This window comes from Malaya genurostris, chromosome 3, assembly GCF_030247185.1.
Source record: "Malaya genurostris strain Urasoe2022 chromosome 3, Malgen_1.1, whole genome shotgun sequence".
NCBI classification, from domain to species: Eukaryota; Metazoa; Arthropoda; class Insecta; order Diptera; family Culicidae; genus Malaya; species Malaya genurostris.
In genome coordinates, this window is record NC_080572.1 from 219,664,030 (window position 1) to 219,674,616 (window position 10,587).

Sequence of the window (10,587 nt, forward strand, 5' to 3'; positions counted from 1 at the left end):
GCGTAGCTCCAATCTTGTATAATATTTTCACTTCTGATCTTCCAAATCAACCCGTTGGTTGTCAGAAATCGCTATTCTGTGACGACACAAGTCTGTTAGCCACAGGTAGAAATCTAAGAGTGATCTGCAGTCGCCTACAAAGAAGTTTAAATGTGTTCAGTGATTATCTGTCAAAATGGAAGATTAAACCAAATGCAGCAAAAACGCAATTAATTATCTCTCCTCATAAGCCAAGAGCTTCTTTTCTTAAACCAAACAATAATCCGATTCTCAAATTGAATGGATTGGAATTGACATGGTCTGATCAAGCTAAATACTTAGGTTTAACGTATGACAAAAAACTCACTTTCAAGGATCACATTGAAGGAATCCAGGCAAAGTGTAATAAATATATAAAATGTTTATATCCTCTTATAAACAGAAATTCTAAGCTCTGTCTAAAAAACAAATTGTTAATTTATAAATAAATGTTCAGACCAGCCATGCTTTATGCAGTACCAATTTGGTCCAGTTGTTGTTCCACCAGGAAGAAAACGCTTCAAAGGATTCAGAATAAAATTCTGAAAATGATTTTGAAGCGTCCTCCCTGGTTTAGTACAAATGAGTTACACAGACTCACAAATATAGAACCATTAGATGTAATGTCACATAATATTATAAGCAAATTCCGACAAAAATCGATGCAATCTTCAATTGAATCGATTCGCTCTCTGTATTAGTTAGTAGGTTTAGAATTCTCCCTACACAAAAATTTCAGAATTGCGGAAGCATATGATGTCCTCATGGTAACAACCAAATCATATATATATATAATAGGGCTGAAAAGTCACCACTTGTGGCTGAACACCCAATTTAAATCTAAATAATTTAATTTTAACTCATATTCCAATAAATAGTTATTAAAAAAAAAGTTAAACTTAGTCTTTACATTATCATGTTTTTTTATTACAGAAAAAGTTAGTTATTATACATTTTTATCACAGCTTTTCTATAAAAGTGATTGTTGACAGTTCGGTTATAATATAATTTTTGTAATTAATTCATAGCAACTTTAAGTTAACGGCATTATTCTGTAGCAATATTATAATTTGTTGATTTGTTGACAAGTTCTTAAAGTAATCGTGTTTAACAGGAGAAATGAATTTTAGCAAGTCCATCATGTCTCTCCATTTTGCCTTTGTCACAGTTCAGCATTTAGGATATAATAAAGGCTGATCTATACTTTTCAAACTGCGGTCTACCCACTAAAGATTTTCTTATATTAATGGCTTGAAATTCTGTATCTTTTTTAGTCACATTTGAAATGTATGAGATAATTGACTTTATCCAGCGAATTTCAAGACAATTTACTAGTAGCCCTGTGACGGTTACAGTTCTGTAAATGATAGACTGTTCTAAAGGGTTTGTTGACAAAAAAAACCTTGGTGAGTCATTTGGTTTAGATGAAATGGCGCTTTCTTTTTACGTGTTTTTATTATATGGTACCAATCATCTGGTTAAAAGATATTTTGATTTTTTTCGCACAAGACTCAATAATGCAAAATCTGCGTCATTGGCGAATTGCTGTGTCTACTTAATAAAAATTTTAAATCATTTGATTCAGTTTTGATTTCCGTGCTTTGAATAAGTTTTGATAAACAAAAATTATTTTTGTTTTGCCCGGTACACGAATCCGAATACGTTATTATTTTTCGAGTTTTGCAACGTAAGTCTTTATATACTTTATTAGACAAGATGAAATTTCTTGAGACCCACGAGGTCCTTCAGTTTCTGGCCAAACAAACATGTAGCTTATATTTTTATTGAATTCATAACATCCAAAATTATAAACATATAAATTTTGCTTATAATAAACTACGGATGTGGTCAACTAGGGAAAGGCTAAAGAGCGTGGTCACTGTTGTGAGAAAATCGAAAGACTCAATAGGAAAATACGTTTAAATATGGTTTTATTAGATCAAAACTTACATGCAAATACATTAATTGTAAGTCCAATCCCTTTCTGCGGTAATAATGGCTTGACACCTTCGAGGCATACTTTTAACGAGATTTTGCGCGTATTCTTCTGAAAACGACCTCCAGATTTTGTTAATTCGGCGTACAAGCTGCTTTAAATTGTGTGGTCGGTTTTTCCCAAGCTTCCTCTTCATTTGAGCCCAAACGTTCTCAATTGGATTGGTATCGGGTGACTGAGAGGACCAATCCAATGTCACGACACCACTTTTATCTCTGACCCACTCAAGACGTTTTTCCGAATTGTTTTTTCCTCAACATCGCTGCGAACAGTTCCGTACGATATATTCAAACCTTTTTTTGTTCCATTTTGAAGCACCTTCGCGCAAAGTTGATGTCGGATTCTTCAAAAACAGCCACAAATCACATTTTCGTTATTTTCCGACAATACACTACACTAGAACCGCGATTTGGAAAGTCGTCGATATTTTTCACCTCTTTAAAACGATTCATCCACTTACTCACAAACTGTTTCGACTTTTGCATGTATTTCGGGTCATTTTGGAACCGTTTGCATTGTTTATCAATGCGATTTCGTTACGAATATTATTGAGAGGGAGAGAACATCTTCGACTATTTAAAAACAAATAAGCGTAGATGCACGGCCAGAACAGATACAGTGTTACTGAAATTTACACTAGAGTATGGAGTTAATCGTAATGGCTTCTGAAATTAATTACTTATTATTCCATGGTCAAAAAAATTTGCCATCTAACGGTGCTAATCTTTATTGTTCAGGAAAGTTTAAATTTAAGATTTTACTAAAAGTGGAGTTAATCGATGTGTGTACTGAGCGGCTCAAATACGTCAAGTATTTTTATAACACGAACTTTAATTGACGATTTTATACACCATGTATCAAATTAACAACTAGGCAATCTAGTGAATTATCTTCGGTCAAATTAATTGGGAATTCAAAAGGCTCCTTACTCATTTAGTATTTAATCAAATTAACTGAAATTAATCGAGAAATCAACCCAACACGTGCGTAAAAAGTTATAACGTAATAATTCAAAATTAAAAAAATACCTCACTCTGACAATGAAGATATTGCAATGATCTGATAGCGGCTTAATGATGTTACGAATTGAAAAATATAACACATTGGCTTTAATTTAGATGCTACATTTATTTACACAACAGCCCTTGATCGCCCAAAAAGGGCTTTTGAACAGCCAATTTCCATGGCGCTCCACCACACGAAAGATTTGCTTTTAGGGTCTGAAAGCTGATTAATTTTTTTTATTGCCCTGCTCCTTCCGTCAGTAGATTAATCGGTGACGCAAATTACGATATCCGATAACAAATATCAAAACTGGAAAACCAGTATTTCCCCATGTTACGTACCAAGAAAACGTAACTTTATGTAGCAAGTTATCACATAATGCGTAAAACCACCTCGGAATGCAATACAAATCGGAAAGAAAGCTCCATACGAGTTTGTCGCCTCGATCCATCCGCCGACTCGATGGGCGCGATGGGAGGCGAGTTCAGGGAGTGCAAAACCAGTCCGGTCGTATGCAAGTCGCATGATGTGCACTTGTGGAAATTGCATCTCTCGGTTGACTGACTGGGAGAAACATAGCGATTTAGCTGAGCCTCTTTATGAGCCCTGCCCGATCGCGCATGATTGGCGGGTTCGTCCGAAAGGTTCGTCCGAAAGGTTCGACCCACGACGGGTTCCGCCACGGTGAGGTCGCACGAGGAGAAATTGATCGCGATCATCTGTGGCGCGTGGTCGATGACCACCGTGCGTGTGTGTGCGCCGCCGTCGAAAGTGAGAGGATTGAGCATTGAACTAGGTTTTCCAGCTTGTTACTGTGGTCATCCAGTGCAGCGGTTGAAAAGGATCTGGTTTTCTATTGCGCCAGTGTATTATTTTATATTTTTTTATTTTTTATTTTTCACTCAGCTAGGTCATTGAAACGGAAACCTTGGCACGATACGCACTGATCGGTTCCAATTGAATTTCAAATTTGCAGCGAATCATTATGCATTTCTGTTGAAAAAAAGCGTTGGACTCGGTGATACGTTAAACATGCAGCGGAATTGGGAGGGCAGTTCGAGTTTTCATATAATTGAAACAATCAACAGAGTCAATGATTATATGCTATTTTGATGGCGTGAAGGATCAAATCTAATATCTACTCATTGATTTTTAGTTAAAGCTGTTGATACAATTTTTTTTGACTCATCTTCAATGTATCAAAGTTTCATAAGAACTTCAAAACTTTGATGCACTGATGATGACTGTGAATAACAGCCAACATTTGTATCTGCATTGTATCGTTTGTTATAGTTAGTTAAAATGTGTCATTGCGTTGCGTTGTGACGATTGTCCAATATCAAATTTACTCGATATGAAAAATAAAATAAAAAAATCAATTCTGACCAGCATAGAATCACTTGATTCCAAGCATTTCTCACATTTTCTAATAAAATGATGAAAAACTATGGAATTAAATGGTAACTAAAAGTGTAATTGTTCCACTAATATGATGATATGATCAATTATTCAAAAACTTGACAGAATATCGAAAACTACAAACTCAAGTTTTTGCAATTAAATTTATCACAACTAAGTCTTCGTAGCATTTTGAAATTTAGCTTTTCGTAATTGGTTTTGAAATGCATAAACAGTTACAATTCGGTTTCACGGGGATAATTTGAGAACTGAAAATAGCGTTTGAATCAAAAATTTACAAAGAATCTTAAAAGGCAACTCAAAATTAAAAAACTTTAGCCAATATAACAAAAATTTGAATAAGTTTCAAGTCAATTCCATAAACTTTTCATCATTGTCTATATTGTTTCGTATGGTGGTGGTGTGAGAAACTCACAGTGGTTTCGGTGGCGTTATATAGTAAGCAAAAATTACACATAACAAAATGACAAAAATCGTTCATTTTCTATAGTAATGTTCAACTCTGTTTGGTCCAATGCATTGATGTTGCTTTGTTGTGTAATATAATGTAATAGATATTACTTAAAAATTGTAGCAGAACTAAAAAAAGTTAACCTAAAATGAAATGCGTACAAACCAAGTATTTTCGTTTATATAGAACATTGAAATATATAACATTCATATGACCGCAAATATATCAAATCAAAAATATATATGTTTATGAAAAAAGTATTTATAATTTATATTTTCATGGATTAGTAAATGTCTAGACATTTTTTACTTCAACAGCTTTTTAATCGATAATGAAATTCGACCGCACTCTTTGATGCGGTAAATTACTATTTGGTACCGGTAGAGATACGGAAAATACATGAATGTTTTCATATATTCAATCGTTCCTTAAAGACTGTCCCAGAAAGTATGGACGCAACCAAAAACCGCTTCCATTTCGCAATGGTTCAGAATCTGTCAATTTTTATGGCTGCGTCCTGTTGTTTACACTCTTCTCTAACCACTTGTGCAGTTGTTTATTCGTTTTCATAAATTTGTTTCGAAATGCGTGGACTTTCAGCAGAACAACGTCGAAAAATTGTGTACAAATGGTGCACAAAACGCGGACTGTCACTGAGAAAGATAGCAAAAATGGAAGGAGTAAGTGAAAAAGCCGTGCGAAATGCAATCAGGAAGTTCGGTGAGGATAACACTTTTGAGGATAAGCCGAAAACGGGTCGAAAAAAAGGTCCTGCTAACCCTCAGTTGGATAAACGTATACTGAAGGTGTTCGAACAAAAGAAGGAGGTTTCAGTTCGGGATGTGGCCAAAAAAGTGGGCACTTCGAAGTCAAATGTGCTTTGTGCTAAAGAACGTTTGAATCTTCGAGCTTATAAGAAGCAGAAACAACCAAAACTTAGTCCGAAACAAGAAGCATCGATCAGGCCGAGGGTTCGAAAGCTGTACAATACGATTCTTGTTGGAAATTTGAACTGCATGGACGACGAAACCTACGTGAAACTCGATTACAAATCCTTGCCGGGAGCACAATATTATACAGTGCGAGAAGGGCAAGTGTTAAACCAGTCCGAGACATCGATTGAAGTCGAAAAATTGGTAAGAAAGCTATGGTCTGGCAAGCAATTTGTAGCTGCGGTAAGATTTCGAAACCCTTCATCACCACTGCTTCAATGAACAGCGAATTATACATCAAGGAATGTTTACAAAAACGACTTCTACCCATGATTCGAAGCCACAAGGATCCTGTTGTGTTCTGGCGAGATCTTGCTTCTTGCCACTATTCGAAATCAACGGTAGAATGGTATACAGCTGCGCCAGCTAGTCTACAATGGCTAAGTAGCAAATGTTGAGAATAATATTCTGTTGTTGTAGTCTAATATTATCAGTATATCGAATAAAATTTGACTATCTAACACTTGTGAATTATTTACAGCGAAATCAAAGTACGTCCATACTTTCTTAGACAGTCTTCAGGAAGCAGTTACCTTACTACCTTTTTCATTGGACCGCAAATAAAAAAATACAGTTGCGTTTCCTTCTAGACTACTAGTAATATAATTATCAGAGACAAAAAACAAAATTTTAGCCTATGATAAATGCATTATTTTGCTAATCGTTTGATGAATACAGATTTCCACAATTCACTGCCACTCAGTGTTGATGATTGCCGATAATTTGACAGAAGCGACTCGATATTTATCTATATTGTATACAACAGTTTCAATCCGTGAACTCGTGTCTCTCAATGCATGAACCGTGAGAGAATTTTTCTACATTTCTTCGCTCCACTTCATACTCTGAGTATTTCACGGCCCATAAAAAAAATTAACAGTCTGATAATGATTGGTGCTGTGTGGAATTTACCAAGAGAGAATCGCAAGTTTATAACTATCGCAGAAAATCGAATCGATGATTCGACTTGAGTATTCTCATACTAGGTAAGAATATTTCAAAATCCTTGTGTGAAGCATTCACATACATTTTCATAGGCACAACTTATACGAAGTTAGAATAAGCGGCAATAGTAAAATGGTTCTATCGCAATTATCCACTGCCCATACAGAATCGGATCGCGAAACGAGAATAAGCGACCGTTTGTTGCTTCAGAGAGAATCATCACAGCAGCGTGCTGACCTTTGATTCTCAGACAGGTCATCGAGAGAAATTCGCTCTCGCACTGGTGTCTATTCTATGTTAAATGAACCATGCCGGTTTTTTGTTGCTGCGATGAAATCTGTCTCCCTTTGATGGCACTGATTGAATCGGGTGAAGAGTTGCTAGTGAGCGTTCTTTAATACGATAAACTTAAAATTCGTAGAATCACACAGAACTGTTAAAGTTCGTACGTGCTGAGGCGTGAATCGCAGAAAGAAGCTTAACAGGCTACTGAATATTCGTAAACCATTCACAATGGTTTAAAACAGAGAAAAACAGACATATCGAGCATAAGTTATCATTTGAATCGCACCCGGCCAGCCCCCAGCGCCGTGGAACATGGAACTGAAACTTAGTTGTGTAGCAAACATTGCTCCTCGATGTTAATTACCAGAAAATACGAGTAAACAACCTACAATACAGGGCTTCCCTACTGATTCGCATCGGTAATGGGCCGTGAAAATCCGATAGCGAACGATGTTCGTATAATTAAATTGGTTATATATAGAAACTAAACAAATTCGGAACTGATCGCAGTGGAACTAGATGGGGTTTGCTGCTTATTTAGTTGTTATTGTACACGGAGGAAAACCGCCGAAAAGCTTGCGTTAATTACCTAACGATAATTAAGGAATTTACTTTTGTGCATTGGAAACGCAACTAACAAGATCGCAGCTAATAAATTTAACCACTTTAAGAAGAGATTCACGATGATCCAACCACAGCCAAAGCAAAAAAATTGCTGCAAGATTGAAAAACAAAATCACTTTGGTAGAGTTTATCAAATTCACGAATCCGAATAATTACGTTGAATTTCATTGAAAAAATAAACTATATTTTAGTGAAGCAATGAATTCATTTCTATGTAATACGTTCATCATCATCAAACAGAAAGGTGCGAGGTGATGTTGTTTTACGGTAATCGTAATATGATTTATCTTTTTTGGTTGCATGTACATCTTATATACTTTCATTTGCGCATATATTAACTATAGACAGCTTACAATGATTTATGGAATGCAACTGGTAATGATATCTCAGTCGAATAATTGACTCGATAATAATTTGAACAAAATTAATCACTTACTCGTTTCACATGCATCGACATTCATCGGAAAACGAGCTTCACGGTGATGGCAAAACCCTTAGCCAATTACCATTGATTAGTTACGATGATTTTCCATGCCGACGCCGCCGCCGCCGCCGTCGTCGTCTAACGACGCCTCCAGTGGTGCTGTGGGGAAAACAACTGCAGCCAACCATTTGTTCAGCATCGCGGGTGTCTTTCGGGCTACTTTCGGCGCCTGGTGGCTGCCTGATGGAGCCTCAGTTTTGTTGTGCACTTTGGTAGTCAGTTGTCGGTAGGAATGTGTACTCAAGCGACCGCCCAACCGACCGAACGACCGATTGTGAGATACTCGGGGAAATGAAAAAATTGCGTAGAAATTAGAGGAACGCCTTGTAATCATAGACGGTGCCTTTTTTTCTGCCGTTCGTGCTGTGGCGTAATGCGCATTGTTACGCGTTTAGGTCCCAAACCGAAATGCTGGGAGGATGAACCCAGTGCAGTGTGTTTTTGTGTGAGTAGGTTAGTAATCGAATGGGTAGTCAGACGGTAATGATTAATGATGACGTTGATAGCGCCAGCAGTGCCGAACGGGGATGCATCCTTCGGTTGTCAAATTTGGTAACCTCTATGTTTCGATTTCATAAACATCAATTTTTACGAGGTGATGCGCGGGGTTTGGCACGTTGTATTGCAATCATTTGCTAATTAAAGCTAACGAAAACGGTTCCTATCAAGATGCAATTTAACATCAACAGCTGTGTTCGTTAATACAGTCTGTGCAGTAATAATCTGTTTCATATTTCTCATACATGAATATACTATTCGTTTTCTATGATCGCGCTTGACTTTAGGTTGAATGCTGACTACTTCGTTTATTATTTTTACCATTATTGTAAAGATTTCTCCGCAAAAGCAATAGCCTTTCTATAGTTAGTTATAGAAGCCATTTAAAAAAATACAAACATGATGGAATAAATCCAAATGGATGAATAGCTCGAGCTATATTTTTTTGTTTTGAAAAAGTTAGTAAAGCATTATTCACTTAAAAACCTGTTTTTATCCATCTAGTGGTGTAATGACCCTGGGCTTTGGATGATGAGCTACAGGGCGCGTACCCCCGCTTGGTGGATGGGGGTGGGAGTCAATTTACACTTCGCGTATTGACAAAGTTGGACCATACCGAGATCGATCGTTCGCTTATAAATGTAAAAGATGAAAATTATTATGTTATCTGGATCGATCACGGAGTGGACAGGACTAATAATGCTTGAAAATGACAATAGGTCATTAGGCGGTTTCGAGCATTCTTATGCCTGGAATTGGTCACCAATTTGAATTATTTTGATCCGGTTGGGATGAATATTATTATACGAGGTCTGTTCAAAAAGTTCCCGGAATTTTTTAATTGCGCGCGTCTGGAGAGTCCGGTTCCTCTAATCACTATTAGAGAAGTTGCTGATGAAGTTGGCATATCAGTTGGCTCATGCCATCATATTTTTTCAAATGTTTTGGGCATGAAACGAATGGCAGCAAAATTCGTTCCAAAACTGCTGAATTTTGATCAAAAAAACAAACGCATTACCATCGCTCAGGAGCTGTTAAACGACGTCAACGACGATCTAAATTTACTTTAAAGGCTCATAACTGGTGATGAAACATGGGTGTACGGTTATGATGTCGAAACAAAAGCACAATCGTCCACGTGGAAGCACCCAACACCAAGACAAAAATCGCCGAGCTCAAAAAAACACATCTACACCAGCCGCTACAAGACAGAATGTAAACAATGAATACAGCTGAAAATTTCACCATACATTAGGGACATATGTACCAACACAATAAAAAAAAAATTTGAATTTTGGGAACTTTTTGAACAGACCTCGTATCATATTCGTCCTGAGCTTGGTGAATTTAATTCTGAAAGGAGGACTATTGTTATCAGGAATAGGAGTAAATTGATATCTTATGAACCGTTTAGGAACTTTCAAACCTTCCCGATCCTGCTCGGTATCGGTAATGTTTACAAATTGCAATGACGGCGAAACTGATTAATCAGGTGTGAATACACTCTCAAATCGGGAAAGGTTTGAATGTACTTAGATTTCTCCAACTTTGAAACAGATGTCACTCTCTAACTAAGAGTGTGAGATGTGTGTTTCTGGAAGAGAACGGTTCACGTGGACCATTTCATCCAATCACACCTAGTATTTCTTCACGAAATACATGTAGTTTTTGTTTCCTGGATGCGTGCTCAACACTAAAAGGCCCAAAACTTAGTTTAGACCAAGGGGAGGACGCTTAGAACAATGTGCCAATCAGACATTAACACAATGCGTTGGTGCATTTATCAATAATGGCACTTTCGTTTTCATACAGTTGCACAGTTGCGGCACACAAAGGGCTCAGTTTTGACAAGTAGCTGTTCGTAGGACAC